Here is a 19,723-nt window from a genome sequence, read left to right on the forward strand (position 1 = left end):
ACCAGAAGTCCCCATCCCTGGGCCACGAATGGATACTGGTCGGTGGCTTGTTAGGAACCAGGCTGCACAGCAGGTGGTGAGCAGTGGACCAGCAAGCATTACCACCTGAGCTCCACCTCCTGTCAGATCAGTGGCAGCATTAGATTCTTATAGGAGTGCCAACCCTATTGTGAACTGTGCATGCAAGGGATCTAGGTTGCGCTCCTCATGAGAATCTAATACTTGATGATCTGAGGTGAAACAGTTCCATCCCGAAACCATCCCCCACCTCCTCCTGTCCGTGGAAAAATTGTCTTCTACGAAAATGTTCCCTGGTGCCAAAATGATTGGGGAACACTGCCCTAAATGGCTTAATATCTTCCCAATAGTTTAGAAAACCAAATGTTTTCTCTTCTAGATGCTTCTACTAACTACTCAGTTTGAAAAAAAGGTGTCCTGTCATATATGCTCTATCAACATAAGGTTTTTTATATATATATATATATATAAAATATAATATATATAAGCTTCTCTGCATTTTAATAAGCTGAAGAATTAGCCTTGAACAGCCAAACAATGAAAAGTTCAGCCTGACATCACAAACATGTATTAACAACTTTTGCTTCCAACCATGATGGCGTAAAAGCAATCAGATTAAACAACTGAAAAACCGGACAAAATACATGAAAAAAAAAGGGCTTTCAGACACTAGACAATAGCCAGTACAAGATTCCTAGCCCTCAGAGAAGGGGAACAAATGAGGCACCCCTAAATCTTCCCTAGCTTACTGACTGGAGAGGCTTTCCACGATGCAATGCAAACAGCTCAGTGATTTCCTGCATTGAGAAGACAGAAATCAGGAAACGGGGAGGCCAAAATAATTAAAACTTGTGGGAAAAAGCTCCAGAGAGAAGATAGCTACATAGGAGAGAGCTCTAGAGGTCTTCAGATGGATCCCTTTACGTCTCTGGCTGAGTACTGATTGGCATACGTATGGGAGGAAACTACCCAAGACCAATAAAAGAATTGCTAAATAAAGAAAAAGTAGGAGGGCCAGTCCCCAGAAGCTCACAAAGACACAGGAACAGTTTGTGTTCCTACCAGCAGAATGGGAAGACTATGTTATGGTGCAATAATTAGAGCCCTCAAAAGTGTATTGTCTCGCTAGTGAAATAAAATTAGCTGCAGGCTAAAGTCTACATTGATGCTACCCTAAGAAAGTATAAAAATCAAGCCTCCGGCCGGGCGCGGTGGCTCACGCCTGTAATCCCAGCACTTTGGGAGGCCGAGGCGGGCGGATCACAAGGTCAGGAGATCGAGACCACGGTGAAACCCCGTCTCTACTAAAAATACAAAAAAATTAGCCGGGCGCGGTTGTGGGCGCCTGTAGTCCCAGCTACTCGGGAGGCTGAGGCAGGAGAATGGCGTGAACCCGGGAGGCGGAGCTTGCAGTGAGCGGAGATCGCGCCACTGCACTCCAGCCTAGGCGACAGAGCAAGACTCCGTCTCAAAAAAAAAAAAAAAAAAAAAAAAAAATCAAGCCTCAAAAGGATAAAACTGATTCCAATTAACTGCATGCCACTTCAAAGTTTAATAATATTTATGTATTTATTTTTATTATACTTTAAGTTCTAGGGTACATGTACACAACGTGCAGGATTGTTACACATGTATACATGTGCCATGTTGGTGTGCTGCACCTATTAACTCGTCATTTACATTAGGTATATCTCCTAATGCTATCCCTCCCCTGTCCCCCCACCCCACAACAGGCCCTGGTGTGTGATGCTCCCCTTCCTGTGTCCAAGTGTTCTCACTGTCCAATTACCACCTATGAGTAAGAACATGCAGTGTTTGGTTTTTTGTCCTTGTGATAGTTTGCTGAGAATGATGGTTTCCAGCTTCATCCATGTCCTTACAAAGTACATGAACTCATCCTTTTTATGGCTGCATAGTATTCCATGGTGTATATATGCCACATTTTCTTAATCCAGTCTATCAATGATGGATATTTGGGATGCTTCCAAGTCTTTGCTATTGTGATAGTGCCGGAATAAATATACGTGTGCACGTGACTTTAGAGCAGCATGATTTATAATCCTTTGGGTATATCCTCAGTAATGGGATGGCTGGGTCAAATGGTATTTCTAGTTCTAGATCCTTGAGGAATTGCCACACTGTCTTCCACAATGGTTGAACTAGTTTACATTCCCACCAACTGTAAAAGTGTTCCTATTTCTCCACATCCTCTCTGGCACCTGCTGTTTCCTGACTTTTTAATGATCACCATTCTAACTGGTGTGAGATGGTATCTCATTGTGGTTTTGATTTACATTTCTCTGACGGCCAGTGACGATGAGCATTTTTTCATTTGTCTGTTGGCTGCATAAATGTCTTCTTTTGAGCAGTGTCTGTTCATATCCTTTGCCCAATTTTTGATGGGGTTGTTTTTTTCTTGTAAATTTGTTTGAGTTCCTTGTAGATTCTGGATATTACCCCTTTGTCAGATGAGTAGATTGCAAAAATGTTTTCCCATTCTGTAGGTTGCCTGTTCACTCTGATGGTAGTTTCTTTTGCTGTGCAGAAGCTCTTTAGTTTAATTAGATCCCATTTGTCAATTTTGGCTTTTGTTGCCGTTACTTTTGGTGTTTTAGACATGAAGTCCTTTCCCATGCCTATGTCCTGAACAGTATTGACTAGGTTTTCTTCTAGGGTTTTGATGGTTTTAGGTCTAACATTTAAGTCTTTAATCCATCTTGAATTAACTTTTGTGTAAGGTGTAAGGAAGGGATCCAGTTTCAGCTTTCTACACATGGTTAGCCAGTTTTCCCAGCACCATTTGTTAAATAGAGAATCCTTTCCCCATTTCTTGTTTTTGTCAGGTTTGTCAAAGATCAGATGGTTGTAGATGTGTGGCATTATTTCTGAGGGCTCTGTTCTGTTCCATTGGTCTATATCTCTGGTTTGGTACCAGTACCATGCTGTTTTGGTTACTGTAGCCTTGTAGTATAGCTTGAAGTCAGGTAGTGTGATGCCGCCAGCTTTGTTCTTTTGGCTTAGGATTGACTTGGCAATCCAGGCTCTTTTTTGGTTCCACATGAACTTTAAAGTAGTTTTTTCCAATTCTGTGAAGAAAGTCATTGGTAGCTTGATGGGGATGGCATTGAATCTGTAAATTACCTTGGTCAGTATGGCCATTTTCACGAGACTGATTCTTCCTATCCATGAGCATGGAATGTTCTTCCATTTGTTTGTGTCCTCTTTTATTTTGTTGAGCGTGGTTTGTAGTTCTCCTTCAAGAGGTCCTTCACGTCCCTTGTAAGTTGGATTCTTAGGTATTTTATTCTCTTTGAAGCAATTGTGAATGGGAGTTCATTCATGATTTGGCTCTCTGTTTGTCTGTTAATGGTGTATAAGAATGCTTGTGAGTTTTGCACATTGATTTTGTATCCTGAGACTTTGCTGAAGTTACTTATCAGCTTAAGGAAATTTTGGGCTGAGACGATGAGGAGTTCTAAATAGGCAATCATGTCATCTGCAAACAGGGACAATCTGACTTCCTCTTTGCCTAATTGAATACCCTTTATTTCTTTCTTCTGCCTAATTGCCCTGGCCGGAACTTCCAACACAATGTTGAAGAGGAGTGGTGAGAGAGGGCATCCCTGTCTTGTGCCAGTTTTCAAAGGGAATGCTTCCAGGTTTTGCCCATTCAGTACGATATTGGCTGTGGGTCTGTCATAAATACCTCTTATTATTTTCAGATACATCCCATGAATTTATTGAGAGTTTTTAGCATGAAGGGCTCCTGAACTTTCTCAAAGACCTTTTCTGCATCTATTGAGATAATCATGTGGTTTTTGTCTTTGGTTCTGTTTATATGCTGGATTATGTTTATTGATTTGCATATGTTGCACCAGCCTTGCATCCCAGGGATGAAGCCGACTTGATCATGGTGGATAAGCTTTTTGATGTGCTGCTGGATTTTGTTTCCCAGTATTTTATTGAGGATTTTTGCATCGATGTTCATCAGGGATATTGGTCTAAAATTCTCTTTTCTTGTTGTGTCTCTGCCAGGCTTTGGTATCAGGATGATGTTGGCCTCATAAAATGAGTAAGGGAGGATTCCCTCTTTTTCTATTGATTGAAATACTTTCAGAAAGAATGGTACCAGCTCTTCCTTGTACCTCTGGTAGAATTTGGCTGTGAATCCATCTGGTCCTGGACTTTTTTTGGTTGGTAAGTTATTTATTTCTTCAATTTCTGAGCCTGTTATTGCTCTATTCAGAGATTCAACTTCTTCCTGGTTTAGTCTTGGGAGAGTGTATGTGTCCAGGAATTTATCCATTTCTTCTAGATTTTCTAGTTTATTTGCATAGAGGTGTTTATAGTATTCTCTGATGGTAGTTTGTATTTCTGTGGGATCGGTGGTGATATCCCCTTTAGCATTTTTTATTGTGTCTATTTGATTCTTCTCTCTTTTCTTCTTTATTAGCCTTGCTAGCAGTCTATCAATTTTGTTGATCTTTTCAAAAAACCAGCTCCTGGATTGATTTTTTTGAAGGGTTTTTTGTGTCTCTATCTCCTTCAGTTCTGCTCTGATATTAGTTATTTCTTGCCTTCTGCTAGCTTTTGAATGTGATTGCTCTTGCTGCTCTAGTTCTTTTAATTGTGGTGTTAGGGTGTCAATTTTAGATCTTTCCAGCTTTCTCTTGTGAGCATTTAGTGCTATAAATTTCCTTCTACACACTGCTTTAAATGTGTCCCAGAGATTCTGGTATGTTGTATCTTTGTTCTCATTGGTTTCAAAGAACATCTTTATTTCTGCCTTCATTTCATCATGTACCCAGTAGTCATTCAGGAGTAGGTTAATCAGTTTCCATGTAGTTGAGCGATTTTAAATGAGCTTCTTAATCTTGAGTTGAAGTTTGATTGCACTGTGGTCTGAGAGACAGTTTGTTATAATTTATGTTCTTTTACATTTGCTGAGGAGTGCTTTACTTCCCACTATGTGGACAATTTTGTAGTAAGTACAATGTGGTGCTGAGAAGAATGCACATTCTGTTGATTTGGGGTGAAGAGTTCTTTAGATGTGTATTAGGTCTGCTTGGTGCAGAGCTGAGTTCAATTTCTGGATATCCTTGTTAACTTTCTGTCTCATTCATCTGTCTCATGTTGACATTGGGGTGTTAAAGTCTCCCATTATTGTATGGGAGTCTAAGTCTCTTTGTAGGTCTCTAAGGACTTGCTTTATGAATCTGGGTGCTCCTGTATTGAGTGCATATATATTTAGGATAGTTAGCTCTTCTTGTTGAATTGACCCCTTTGCCATTATGTAATGGCCTTCTTTGTTTCTTTTGATCTTTGTTGGCTTAAAGTCTCTTTTATCAAAGACTAGGACTGCAACCCCTGCCTTTTTTGTTTTCCATTTGTTTGGTAGATCTTCTTCCATCTCTTCATTTTCAGCCTATGTGTATCTCTGCACATGAGATGGGTCTCCTGAATACAGCACACTGATGGGTCTTGACTCTTTATCCAATTTGCCAGTCTGTGTCTTTTAATTGGAGTATTTAGCCCATTTACATTTAAGGTTAATATTGTTATGTGTGAATTTGATCCTGTCTTTATGATGTTAGCTGGTTATTTCGCTCGTTAGTTGATGCAGTTTCCTCCTAGCATTGATGGTCTCTATAATTTGGCTTGTTTTTGCAGTGGCTGCTACCGGTTGTTCCCTTCCATGTTTAGTGCTTCCTTCAGGATCTCTTGTAGGGCAGGCCTGGTGGTGACAAAATCTCTCAGCATTTGCTTGTCTGTAAAGGATTTTATTTCTCCTTCACTTATGAAGCTTAGTTTGGCTGGATATGAAATTCTGGGTTGAAAATTCTTTTCTTTAAGAATGTTGATTACTGGCCCCCACTCTCTTCTGGCTTGTACAGTTTCTGCCGAGAGATCCGCTGTTAGTCTGATGGGCTTCCCTTTGTGGGTAACCTGACCTTTCTCTCTGGCTGCCCTGAACATTTTTTCCTTCATTTCAACTTTGGTGAATCTGATAATTATGTGTCTTGGAGTTCCTCTTCTCAAGGAGTATCTTTGTGGCATTCTCTGTATTTCCTGAATTTGAATGTTGGCCTGCCTTGCTACATTGGGGAAGTTCTCCTGGATGATATCCTGCAGAGTGTTTTCCAACTTGGTTCCATTCTCCCGGTCACTTTCAGGTATGCCAATCAGATGTAGATTTGGTCTTTTCACATAGTCCCATATTTCTTAGAGGCTGTGTTGATTTCCTTTTACTCTTTTTTCTCTAAACTTTGCTCCTCACTTCATTTCATTCATTTGATCTTCAATCACTCATACCCTTTCTTCCAGTTGATCGAATCAGCTACTGAAGCTTGTGCATTCGTCACGTAGTTCTCATGCCATGGTTTTCAGCCCCATCAGGTCATTTAAGGACTTCTCTACACTGTTTATTCTAGTTAGCCATTCATCTAATCTTTTTTCAATGTTTTTAGCTTGTCTGAGATGGGTTCAAACTTCCTCCTTTAGGTCGGAGAAGTCTGATCGTCTGAAGCCTTCTTGTCTCAACTCGTCAAATTCATTCTCCGTCCAGCTTTGTTCCATTGCTGGCGAGGAGCTGCATTCCTTTGGAGTGGGAGAGATGCTCTGATTTTTAGAATTTTCAGCTTTTCTGCTCTGTTTTTTCCCCGTCTTTGTGGTTTTATTTACATTTGGTCTTTGATGATGGCGACATACAGATGGGGTTTTGGTGTGGATATCCTTTCTGTTTGTCAGTTTTCCTTCTAGCAGTCAGGACCCTCAGCTGCAGATCTGTTGGAGTTTGCTGGAGGTCGACTCCAGACTGTTTGCCTGAGTATCAGCAGCGGAGGCTGCAGAACAGCGAATATTGCTTAACAGCAAATGTTGCTGCTTGATGACTCCTCTGGAAGTTTTGTCTCAGAGGGGTACTCGGCCGTGTGAGGTGTCAGTCTGCGCCTACTGGAGGATGCCTCCTAGTTAGGCTACTTGGGGGTCAGGGAACCACTTGAGGAGGCAGTCTGTCCATTCTCCGATCTCAAACTCTGTGCTGGGAGAACCACTACTCTCTTCAAAGTTGTCAGACAGGGACTTTTAAGTCTGCAGAGGTTTCTGCTGCCTTTTGTTCAGCTATGCCCTGCCCCTACAGGTGGAGTCTACAGTGGCAGGCAGGCCTCCTTGAGCTGTGGTGGGCTGCACCCTGTTTGAGCTTCCCGGCCGCTTTGTTTACCTACTCAAGCCTCAGCAGTGGTGGGCGCCCTTCCCCCAGCCTCACTGCCGCCTTGCAGTTCGATCTCAGACTGCTGTGCTAGCAATGAGCAAGGCTCTGTGGGCGTGGGACCCTCCTAGCTAGGTGTGGGATATAATCTCTTGGTGTGCCGTTTGCTAAGACCCTTGGAAAAGCACAATATTCGGGTGGGAGTGACCCAATTTTCCAGGTGCTGTCCATCACAGCTTTGCTTGGCTAGGAAAGGGAATTCCCTTACCCCTTGCACTTCCTAGGTCAGTCGATGCCTTGCCCTGCTTCAGCTCACACTCAGTGCACTGCCCCCACTGTCCCGCACCCACTGTCCAACAAGCCCCAGTGAGATGAATCCAGTAACTCAGTTGGAAATGCAGAAATTGTTCCTATTCAGCCATCTTGGAACCACACCCAAAGTTTAATAATATTTAAAGAAATATGATAAAATAAAGCACTCAAAAATATAAAATCCATAATGTCCAACATCCAATAAAAAATTATCAGACATGCAAAGAATTAGAAAGATACAACTCTTAAATGGAGAAAAATCAATCAGCAGAAACAAACTAAGATGACACAAATTACAGACTTAACACATAAGGATATTAAAATATAGTCATTATACATATATTCCCATTTAATAGAGGAGCTGGAGGAAAGACTGGTCATGTTAAGTAGAAACATGGAGGGTACAGGAAAGACTCAACTCAAACATCCAGACACGAAAAATACAGTTTCTTAATGAAAAACACATAGGCTGGGAGTTCTAGTACAATAGACACTGCAGAAGAAAAGATGAGTGAACCTAAAGACATAGCAATAGAAGCTGTCCAAAATGAAATACATAGAGAAAAAAGACTGAGACAAACAGAACAGAGCATCAATTAGCTATGGGAAACACCACAGGGTTCAATGAAGTACCAAAATATTTGAAGAAGAAGGACCAAAAGTTTTGCAAATTTTATGAAAACTATTAATGTGCAAGTCTAAAAATTTCAATGGACTGTAAGCCAAAAATAAAAGGAAAAAACCACACCATAGCAAATCATTATCTAAGTACTGAAAAAATGTGAAAGGTGTTAAAAGGAACAAAGATAAAAATGATGGCATACTTCTCATCAGAAGCTGTGCAAACCAAAAACAACAGTGTGACATCTTTGAAGTATTGAAAGAAAAAGCTGACACCTTATGATTCTATTTCCAGAAAAAAAAACAAAAACAAAAAACTGTCTTTCAAAAATTAGGTGAAATAAGGGAGCAGTCTGAGAAAATTACTGCCAGAAGTCCAGCTGTTTTTGGATCAGTTATCATCGGTACAGAGAAACGCTATTGATTTTTATAAGTTGTTGCATTTCCTTATTAGTTTTTATCATTTTTCTATCCATTACCTTGTTTTCCTTCTGCAGATGGTCATATCAACTGCAAGTAATGATAGTTTTATATCTTCCCTTTCAATTCTTACACTTACTTCTTTTTCTTTTTTTGAGGGAGAATTCATTGCAAGGAGACCACCACTATAATAAATAATAAAGTTCTTTCATCACAGGGAAAATAACACCAGATGGAATGCTGGAGCTACAAAAAGGAATGAAGAACACTGTAAATGATAAAAATGTGAGTAAATATTAAATATTGTTTCTCATTTGTAAAATATCTTTAAAAGATAACTATTTAAGTCAAAAATAATAGGCCAGATATAATGCCTGTAATCCTAGCACTTTTGGAGGCTGAGGTGGGAGGCCTGCTTGAGGCCAAGAGTTCAAGAACAGCCTAGGCAACATAGCAAGATCCCATCTCTAATAAATTAATTAATTAAATAATAATATATTGTACTATACATGGTATAACATGTAGAAAAATGATGAAAAAGGTAGTTCAAGGACTGGGAGGAGGAAAATTAAAATATGTTGTTATAGGTTTTCACATGAATAATATACCCTCTAAAAGGGTATATTATTATTTCAAGGTAGAATATTAAAAGTTAGAAGGATGTTATTGTAGGCAGCTTCTAAGATGACTTCCGATGATCCACAACATCTATTATTCACGTCATTGTGTAATACCTGCCCTTTGAATGGGTGATGGATATAATGACTCATAACAAATGGAATATGTCACTTCCAAGATTATGGTACAAAAAAAAAAAAGACTCTGGCTTCTCTCTTATTCACCTTCTCTTGTTATCTTTCACTTTCTCTGATGAAAATAGCTGCTATATGGCAAATTGCCCTATGTAGAGTTCCATGGGGCAAGGAACTGATGGAGGTTTCCAGCTGACAGTCAGTGATGAACTGAGGCCCTCAGTCCAACAGACTACAAGGAACTGAATCCTGCCAACAACCACACACATGAGCTTAGAAGTGTATCCTCCCTCAATCAAGCCTTCAGAAGAAATGACTGCAGCCCCAGCCAATATCTTGATTGTAGCCTTGTGAGAGACCTTGAGCCAGAGAACCCAGCAAAGCCATACCTAGATTCCTAACTCACATAAACTATTAGATAATCAATATTTGTTGTTTTAAGCCACTAAATTCGAGGGCAGGTTGTCATGCAGCAATATATAACCTAGTTATATATGTGTACTAATACTAAATTGTTACATATTTTATGTCCTGGAATAAACACCAGGGAAAACACAAAATAAAGAGCATTACTAATGAGCCTATAATAGAAATAACATGAAATCTTAAAAATAATCTTTCCAATAGGCAGCAAGAAAAGAGTTTAAAAGGACCAAACATTTATTGAGCATCCACCATAGTAAAAGCAGGGAGTCATATGCTAAGAATATAAAGTCCCTGCCTGGTCTTAAGAAATTTCATATTGTCAGTATTGGACAAGAACTCAATTACAAAAGTACAAGAAGGAAAACAATTCTAGGTATGGTACCCAAACATCCTATGCCTTGGCAGTTTAAGGGCAGAACTGTCTCTCAGGTACGGGGAAAACCAGGGAAGCAGATTTGAGATGGAGCTTGAAGAATGGCAAAATTTTCAGCAAGCAGAGATGTAAAAGAAAGGCAAAATATCCCAAGCAAAGAGTACACAGGATCAAAGGCTCAGCTGAGAAAGCTAGAGAGATATGTTGAGGGGGAAAGTTGGAGGAGGGAAGGCCAGAGACTTTACAGGAGACCCAGAATATTGCTTTGTAACAGAGATCTAAAGAAGAGAGGGTGGTATAAAGGGGTATGGGCCGTAAGATTTAATGTTGTTGAAGGACTAAGGAGGGCACTGGAAAAAAGGCCACTGGAATTGGTTGAGGCATAGGCACAGTCTAATCCAGAAATTGTATCAATTTGCAGCCCTCCTTACTACCAGACCAGTGACACATATCACTCTTTTTTTTTTTTTTTTTTTTGAGACAGGGTCTTGCTTTGTTACCCAGGCTGGAGTGCAGTGGTGTGATCTCGGCTCACTACAGCCTCCACCTCCTGGGGTCAAGCAATCCTCCCACCTCAGCTTTCTGAGTAGCTGGGACCACAGGCGTGTGCCACCATGCCCAGATAATTTTTGTATTTTTTGGTAGAGACGGGGTTTTACCATGTTGCCCAGGCAGGTCTCAAATTCCTGAACTCAAACAATCTGCCAGCCTTGGCTTTCCAAAGTGTTGGGATTACAGGTGTGAGCCACTGCACCAGGCCAGATAACACTAATTAATGACAGTACTGAGACTTTACATGGCCTCAGATTCCTTCTTAATCCTTCAGGCAGCTACTACCAAAACATCAGAATTGGTACAGGAGATGAAATGTATTTGTTACCTGTGGCCTGATAATTTAAGAAGCCTGGTCTGTAGGGAATGAAGGATGTAAAGACCTTACTTTGGCATCCAACAAGGAGGCTCATTGTATATAGGGTGAAAAACAAGAAGGCCGTCCACTAACTGGGAAGTTTGTAGTCTTTTCAAAATCATGCATATCTTAGAAGGATAAAATGGAGCAGGCTTTAGGAAGGAAGTTTACAATTTCCAAAGCAACAAGACCACCTAAATCCATCCTAAATCAATAGCTTAAAGAAAAAAGGAGAATGGACTTCCTCAACCTGATAAAGAATAACTAGAAAAAACCCACAACTAACATCATACTTCATGGTGAAAGAATGAATACTTTCCCCTTGAGATCAGAAACAAGACAAGGATAATTGTTTTAGCCACTGTCATTCAACATTGTACTGGAAGTTTTAGGTAGGCTAATTAGGCAAGACAAGGAAATAAAGGTACCCCAATTGGAAAAGAGGATGTAAAACTATTTGCAGACAACATGATCCGGTATATAGAAAATCCTAAGGAATAAACTAAACATTAATTAGAACTAATAAACAATTTCAATAAGGTTGCAGGATACATGACCAATATACAACAATATAAAAAAAAAAGAAAAAAAAAAAAAAAAAAAAAAAAAAAAAAAAACAAAAAAAAAAAAAAAAAAAAAAAAAAAAAAAAAAAAAAAAAAAAAAAAAAAAAATTTATTTTATATCTATACAGTAGCAATGGACAAACCAAAAATGAAATTAAGAACACTGTTCCACTTACAATAGCATCGCTAGAAATAAAATACTTAGGAATAAATTTAATAAAATAAGCCTAAAATTTATACTCTGAAAACTAAAATACATTGTAGAAAGAAATTAAAGAGGACCTAAATAAATGGGAAAACATCCCATGTGCACGAATCAGAAAACTTTATATCGTTAACATGACAATACTCCCCAAATTAATCTACAGATGCAATGTAATCCCTATCAAAATCTTACTTTTCTTTACAGAAATCAATGAGTTGATCATAAAATTCACATAGAACTATAAAAGACCCAGAATATCCAAAACAATCATGAAAACTGGAACAAAGTTGGAGGACTCACTTCTCAATTTCAAAACATTAACCAAGACAATAAAATATGGTGTTGGCATAAGTATAGAGGAACAGAATTAAGAGTCCAGATCTTCATATTTTTAGTCAATGATTTTCAACAAGGATGCTAAAACAGTGGGGAAAAGTCCAGTGAGAAAACAATAGCCTTTGTTTTACATCACAATATCAATTTTTGTTACATAGGATTTGTGACCATTATTTTGCAGCACAAAAATATGACTTTCTTGTTTTCATGCTGATATTTCACAATCTATAATATATAGTTTCTTAAAAGATAAACTCAAAAAAGTAGTTTTTAACCACAATTCTGTTACTTGGTTTTAAAAAATTACTATATATTATGTTACAGTAATTGATATGCTAATTTTATAGATTAGTCATAGCATACATACAATGTTTTCATCCATATGTACAAATTAAAGACTGCGCAGTAAGCACCCATGTGGCCATGGACCAAATGTAGCTATAGGACATGACACTGCCCTGAAGCTTCCCTTAGGTCCCTCAAGTCAGTAACATCCCCTCCCTCACCAAGAGGTCTCCACTTCTTCACTTTTTGATCATTATCTTCTTGCTGCTTGCTACCTAATATAGCAATATTAAGTAGTGATAAATTAGGTATTACCACCTAATATAGATGGAAATAAATTAGGCATTGCCAAGTAATATCTAATTTACCACCTAATAGAGTTTAATTTCTCCTGTTTATGAACTTCATATAAATGGAGTTATATTTTACATTTTTTTGATTTACCCTTCTCAGTTAATATTGTGAAACTTAGCCTCGTGTGTTGTTTAGCATTCCATTGTATGACTATATCCTAAGTTGTCCATAGTCCTACTGTTAAAACTTTCCGGCTTTTACTATTAAAAACTAAGAATATTCTCATTTTGTATCTCATAGTGCAATATCTAAGGTCAATAGTTACAAAGTCATTCCTGGGTCAAAAGAGTATGCATATCTTCCACTTTATTAGAGCGTCAAACTGTTTCCTTCTTTTCTTTTTTTTTCTTTCTTTTTCCTGTGTGTGTGTGTGTGTAGAGACAGGGTCTCACTCTCACCCAGGCTGTAATGCAGTGGCACAACCTCGAACTCCTGGGCTCGAGGCATCCTCCTACCTCAGCCTCCTTAGTAGATGGGAGTACAGGCCCACACCACCAGGCCCAGCTAATTTTTGTTTGTTTGGTTGTTTGGTAAAGATAGAGATCTCACTATGTGGCCCAGGCTGGTCTCGAACTCCTGGGCTCAAGCAATCCTCCCAAGTTGGCCTCCCAAAGTGCTGAGATTACAGACGTGAGCCACCACAGCCAGCCCCAAACTGTTTTCTAACCTGCTTGTACCAACTTACACTCAAAGAATTGAGTAAAACTCCATCCCCACAGTACCAAGGCTTGGTGCTTTGGACATTTTTAGTTTTGCCAATCTCATGGTATGATGATGCTTCATCGTGATTTTAATATGCATTTTGATTACTAATAAGGCCAAATACATTTTTTGTTTATTGCCCATTTACTCTTGTCTTTTTATACAGTACTTAATGGTCTTTCCCTTATTTATTTATTTATTTATTTATTTATTTATTTATTTATCCCAGCTATAGTTCTTCTCTGTGTATTCTGGATAACCAACAAACACTGTTGTAATGTTTTTGCAAATATCTTCTTCCAACTTGTGGTTGGCCTTGTTATGATCCTTATGACATCTTTTGAAGAACAAAATGACTTCACTTGAATGAAACTGAATATATGAACTTTTCCTTTACAGTTACTGCTTCAAGTGGCTTGTTGAAGAAGTTATTTTCTATCCTGAGGTCATGGAGACACTCTCCAATATTATCTATCTCTAAAGAGAGTTTTAGCTTTACTTTTCACATCTAGATTTTTCAAAAATCTGGAATTCATTTTTTGTGCATATGATAAGGTAGTAATCTGGAAAAATGTTTTCCACACATGGCTGTCAAATTGTTCTACCACACTTACTGAAAAGTCAATTCTTTCACCACTGATCTGCAATTTCCCCTCTAAGAAATGTCAAAATCCATGTATTCCTGGATCTGTTTCTCAAATTCTGTTCCATTGGTCTAGACAACTACTACAACACTTACACAAAGTCTTATTTATTACAGCCTGACATTTGGAGGGGCACGTATGCCCATTTTGTTGTTTAAGAATACCTTGTCAGTGGAGGTGGGAGGATCATTTGAGCCAAGGAATTTGAGACCAGCCTGGGCAACATAGGGAGACCCCATCTCTATATTAAAGAAACAAATTAAAAGAATATTTTGTTTTAATTTAGCTATTTCCATTACCTCACAAGTTTAAGAATCAGCTTAACAGCCTAGGCAACATAGTGGGACCTTGTCTCTAATAAAAAAAAAAATTTTATTTAGCCAAGTGTGGTGGTGCATGCCTGCAGTCCCAGCTACTCAGGAGGCTGAGGTGGGAGGATCACTTGAGTCTGGGAGGTTGAGGCTGCAGTGAGCCGAGATCACGCCACTGCATTCCAGCCTGGGTGACAAAGTAAGACTGTTTCAAAGAATCAGATTAACAAACCCCACAAAAATACTTGAGGTTTTGATTGCAATTACACCGGATCTGTGGATCAATTTGGGGAAAATTACCAGTTTTATAATATCATGTCATTTAATCTACAGGTGCAGTCTCTCTGCCCACTTAGCTAGCTCATGTTGAATGCTTCTCAGTAAAGCTTTATAAACTTCAAAGAGGTCTTGCATGGCTTTTGTTAGGTTTTTCCTAAACACTTAATGTTTTTGATAACATTGCAAATGACATATTTCTCTAAATGTTATTTTTTGTATATAGAAATGCAGTTGATTTTTGTACTGAGTTTATATCCAACTTCTTAAACATTATTAATTCTAAACATTTATTGTAGATTCTTATGGATTTTCTATTTGTACAATCACATCTATGTAACGTAAAAGTTTTGCTTCTTTCTCCTCAATTCTCATATTATTTTATTTTTCTCACTGATACAGTTTGAATATTTGCCCCTTCCAATCTCATGTTGAAATTTCATCCCCAGTGTTAGAGGTGGGGCCTGATGGGAGGTGTTTGGACCATGAGGGTAGATCTCTCGTGAATGGGCTTGGTACTGTCCTCATGGTAATGACTGGGTTCTCACTCTAGTAGGTCCCTCGAGAAGTGATTCTTTTTTTTTTTTTGAGATGGAGTCTCACTCTGTTGCCCAGACTGGAGTGGCTCACTGCAACCTCCGCCTCCCAGGTTCAAGCAATTCTCCTGCCTCAGCCTCCCGGGTAGCTGGAATTACAGGTACCCACCATGCCCAGTTAATTTTTGTATTTTTAATAGACACAGGGTTTTACTATGTTGGCCAGGCTGATCTCGAACTCCTGAGCTCAGGTGATCTGCCCACCTTGGCCTCCCAAAGTGCTGGGAATACAGGTATGAGCCACTGTGCCCAGCCAAGAAGTGATTCTTAAACAGAGCCTAGCACTCCCTCTCTACTCTCTTCCTCTCTCACACAATGTGATGTCTGCTCTCCCTTGCCTTCTGCCATTAGTGGAAGCTTTCTGAGGTCACCCCAGAAGCAGATGCCACCATCACATTTCTTCTACTGCCTACAGAACCATAAGCCAAATAAAACCTCTTTTCTTTATAAATTACCCAGCTTCTGGTGTTCCTTTATAGCAACATAAATGGACTAAGACACTTGCTTCCCTGTTCTATCTAGGGGTACAGTAAATTATTAAAGGGCTAACCAAAGGCATCCTTGTCTTGTGCCTTTCTGAAATTTCCTCCAATAACTCTATGAGTTTAACAGCCAAACCAAGATATGTAAATTTTGGGCAACAGAAAGAGCTGTGGCATAACTGTGCCATTCTTCTCTAGCTACTGAACCTTCTGCTTTACCCACAATATAATCCATTAACTTTCCACTAGATGCCCGAATACTCTGGCAAGATATTGTAAATAAAAAGGAATCTTGTAAGTTTCTGTACGTGGCTCCAAGTTAATGTTGTTGAAACTGAACAGGTCATTACAGATGAAGCCCCAGAGTGTGGTCATCATGCCACCATCACTGAGGCCTGCTTGCCACAACCTCATACTCACCCCACTGGAAGTTGCCCCATGCATGGCTGCTATGGGGCAGGGAGGGAACTGCTAACAATAGCCTTTTCAGCAAATGATTCTGGGTCAACATCCACATGCAAATGGACAAAGATGGACCCCTACTTTATACCATATTCAAAAATTAACTTGAAATCGATCAGAAACAGAAATGTAAGAGTTAAAACAATAAAACTCTCAGAAGAAAACAGTTGTAAATCTTCATGTCCTTGGATAGACAATGACTTCTTAGCTATAATGCCAAAAACACAAACAACAAAAGAAAAAATACATGAACTGGAAATCATCAAAAGTTTAAACTTTCATGCTTCAAAGAACATCAAGAAAGAAAACTCACAGAATGGGAGGAAGTTTTTGCAAATCCTGTCACTGATAAACGACTTGTACCTAGACTATATAAAGAACAATTATAACTCAAAAACTTAAGACAAGTAATCTAATTTTCAAATAAGCAAAGAATCTGAATAGATATTTCTCCATATAAAATATACAAATAGAAATTAAGCAGATAAAAAGATGATCAATATAATCAATCATTAGGAAAATGCAAATTAAAACTTCAATGAGATAACACTTCACAAACCTGCTAAAACAGCTATTTTGAGAAAGACAGATTATAAGAAGTTTTGGAAAGGATGTGAAGAAACTGAAACCTTCATACATTGCTGGTGTAAACATAAAACGATGCAGTTACATTGGAAAACAGCCTGACAATTCCTCAAATGATTAAACACAGAGTTATCACATGACCAGCAATTCTACTCCATGAGAAATGAAAACATATGTCTGCACAAACGGTTGTACACAAAACATAGCAGCATTATTCGCAATAGTTAAAAACTGAAAACAATCTGAATGTCCATCAACCAATGAATGAATAAATTGTACATTTATGCAATGGAATGTTATTCAGCAATAAAATGAAATTAATTACTGCTTGATGCTACAACATGATGAATCAAGAAGACAGTCACAAAGGACCACACACTGTATTTGTCCATTTATGTGAAATTATCAGAATGCACAAATCTCTAGAAACAGAAAGTAGATTAGTAGTTGCCTAGAGGTGTGAGGATTGGGAGACTATAGAAGTGAAGGCTAAGGAGTGAGGGGTTTCTTTTCTGGGGAATTATAATATTCTAAAATTGATTGTGGTTTTGGATGTACAACTTTGTAAATATACTAAAAATCACTGAATTTTACCCTTTAAATGGGAAATTGTATGGTATGTGAATTATATATCAAAAAGGTAGCTGACTTACATATAGGTTTCTTGTGCCATTGTTTTTCTAAACTAGAAAGGATATAAGTATTTCAAAGCCAGACCCATTGAAGAACTCCACTGGAAAAAAAAAAGAAAGAACTCCACTGGAAGCCCAGGTTTGGGATTAAGAACTTCCAGGGCCTGCAGTTTGCCGGACTTCACCCAGCATGGAGCCAGTCACCAGGCTGTCAATTCTGATTAGAGACAATGGGTAGCTATGAGGTGTTACAGCCTGGCTACCATATAAATGTGATTTTCTGCCTGAGCAAATTCTGCTCTAATTAAGTAAAATACTTTTAAATGATTATCAAAACAGGGCTACTCCTCAGTTCTCTCAAAACATGAAAATGCCAGAATTTTAATGCCTGGGGGTTTCCCAAAGTGAGTTGAACATGCTCTTGTTTCCTGAACTGAGGCAGACAGAGGTTTTTCAACTGTCACCTCCACATTGATTCAATTTATCTCATGGCCCAGTGGCTACACACTGGTATATTTGCCACAGCTAAAGTGGAATTAGCAACACAAGACTATATACTAGGACTAAATGCAAAGAAGTAAGCAAACACAGTGCCTTTACTAAGAGCTATTGATTGGAACTCTTTTTTAAAAACAAAACTTTAAGGCTAGTTTTTTTTCCAGCTACACTCATGAAAAGAGAATGCTTTCCTGAGGTTGAGGAAGGTACGGAGGAAGGGGCACATATTGTGAAGTCATTCCTCAAACCATAACAAATTGAAAGCTGTGGTTTAATATATAACCCAGATGGTCAGTTTTGTAATGATTTTACATTTACAGTATCTTTTTTTTCTGGGGCGTTATATTTCATTTGGCAATAGTTCTTATCCTGGTTTCCCTCCAGCTGCATTTCAAAGGAAAAAAAATGTACATTACTTCATCTTGCGGTTTAATCTTGGTATACGAAACATTACATCAGCAGCAACAATTTCTTGTAATCACCTCTGCCCTGTAGCAAGGTCCTTAGGGAGACAGTATTTCGTGCATCATAATTTAACCACCACCAAGAATGATCATCACTTAAATAGCTACAGAGGTGGAAATAAATGAGGACGTCAGATGCCCCCACCCATCCTGCTTAAACTACATTCTTCACTGGATAGAAGATGACAATAATTGAGCATGACTTTCTAATATATTCACATTCACTCTACCATTTGCCATTCTGGAATCCTGAAAGCCTTCAAATTTGGTCCTGAACCTTATAATGAGAACATTTTATTAGTTTCTTTCTAATTCTTGTCAAAACTGGTTGCTATGAATCTAGACTGTTACCAACAGTTCCTGGAATTTTAGTTAAGAATAAACTGTAGATCCAAACAAATCTAAGCATCTTATTTTAGTAAAATGCTTTCTACTTTATAGCTGGAACAAATCATCCCAGAACCAATTCTTGTTCACCAGTTTTGCATGGTCAACACTGAATATGAAAGAACATAACCTTGAAAAGTATAATCACCCAGGAAAAAAAGGGAGGAGGGGAACAAGAAGCCTAGATTTGGGCTCCATTATCTTTTCTCAGTGGGCAATGTACAAGGCTACTTATATACATGCTTTCAAAGAGCATGATTTTCTTTAAGTCACTACTAAAGAACACCCTGATGATCAATACTATGGAGAATTTAGATTTTGTTAGTGCCTTCACTAATCCCATTGATGAAATTATAACTGTGTTAGAAAGAAGAATGGTGGGCATTTTATGCCTATCAGACATAAAGCAGGAAAGTAAAACTTGCAGAGTTAAAGGCAAGTCAGTTCCAGAGTAGAAAGTAAAATTCCGGCCTTATATTCCCTTGTTCCAGGACCTAGCCCACACAGGAAAGGTTTTATATTTCTAGCACTGGTTCCTTGCCTTTCATTCATTGCCTCTGTAAATACAAGCCTCTGATAGAATAGGAATCCTGCAGCATGACATATGTTAAAAATCTTAGAGGGGGCTGGGTGTGGTAGCTCATGCCTGTAACCCCAACACTTTGGGAGGCCGAGGCAGGTGGATCACTTGAGGTCAGGAGTTTCAGACCAGCCTGGCCAACATGGTGAAACCCCATCTCAACTAAAACCACAAAAATTAGCCGGGTGTGGTGACGCAAGCCTGTAATCCCAGCTACCAGGGAGGCTGAGACAGGAGAATCACTTGAACTCGGGAGGCAGAGGTTGCAGTGAGCCGAGATTGCACCATTGCACTCTGGCCTGGGTGACAGAGCAAGATGTC

The 19,723-nt window shown here is 38.8% G+C and overlaps 1 protein-coding gene and 1 pseudogene across 3 annotated transcripts in view; both read right to left on the reverse strand.

The window, feature by feature from the left end:
- Nucleotides 1-19,723, reverse strand: part of HS6ST2 (heparan sulfate 6-O-sulfotransferase 2) — a 349,965-nt gene that overhangs the window by 279,178 nt on the left and 51,064 nt on the right. The window lies entirely within an intron of this gene.
- Nucleotides 15,289-16,660, reverse strand: LOC126946891 (N-alpha-acetyltransferase 20-like; annotated as a pseudogene).

Source organism: Macaca thibetana, chromosome X (genome assembly GCF_024542745.1).
Source record: "Macaca thibetana thibetana isolate TM-01 chromosome X, ASM2454274v1, whole genome shotgun sequence".
Classification (NCBI taxonomy): Eukaryota; Metazoa; Chordata; class Mammalia; order Primates; family Cercopithecidae; genus Macaca; species Macaca thibetana.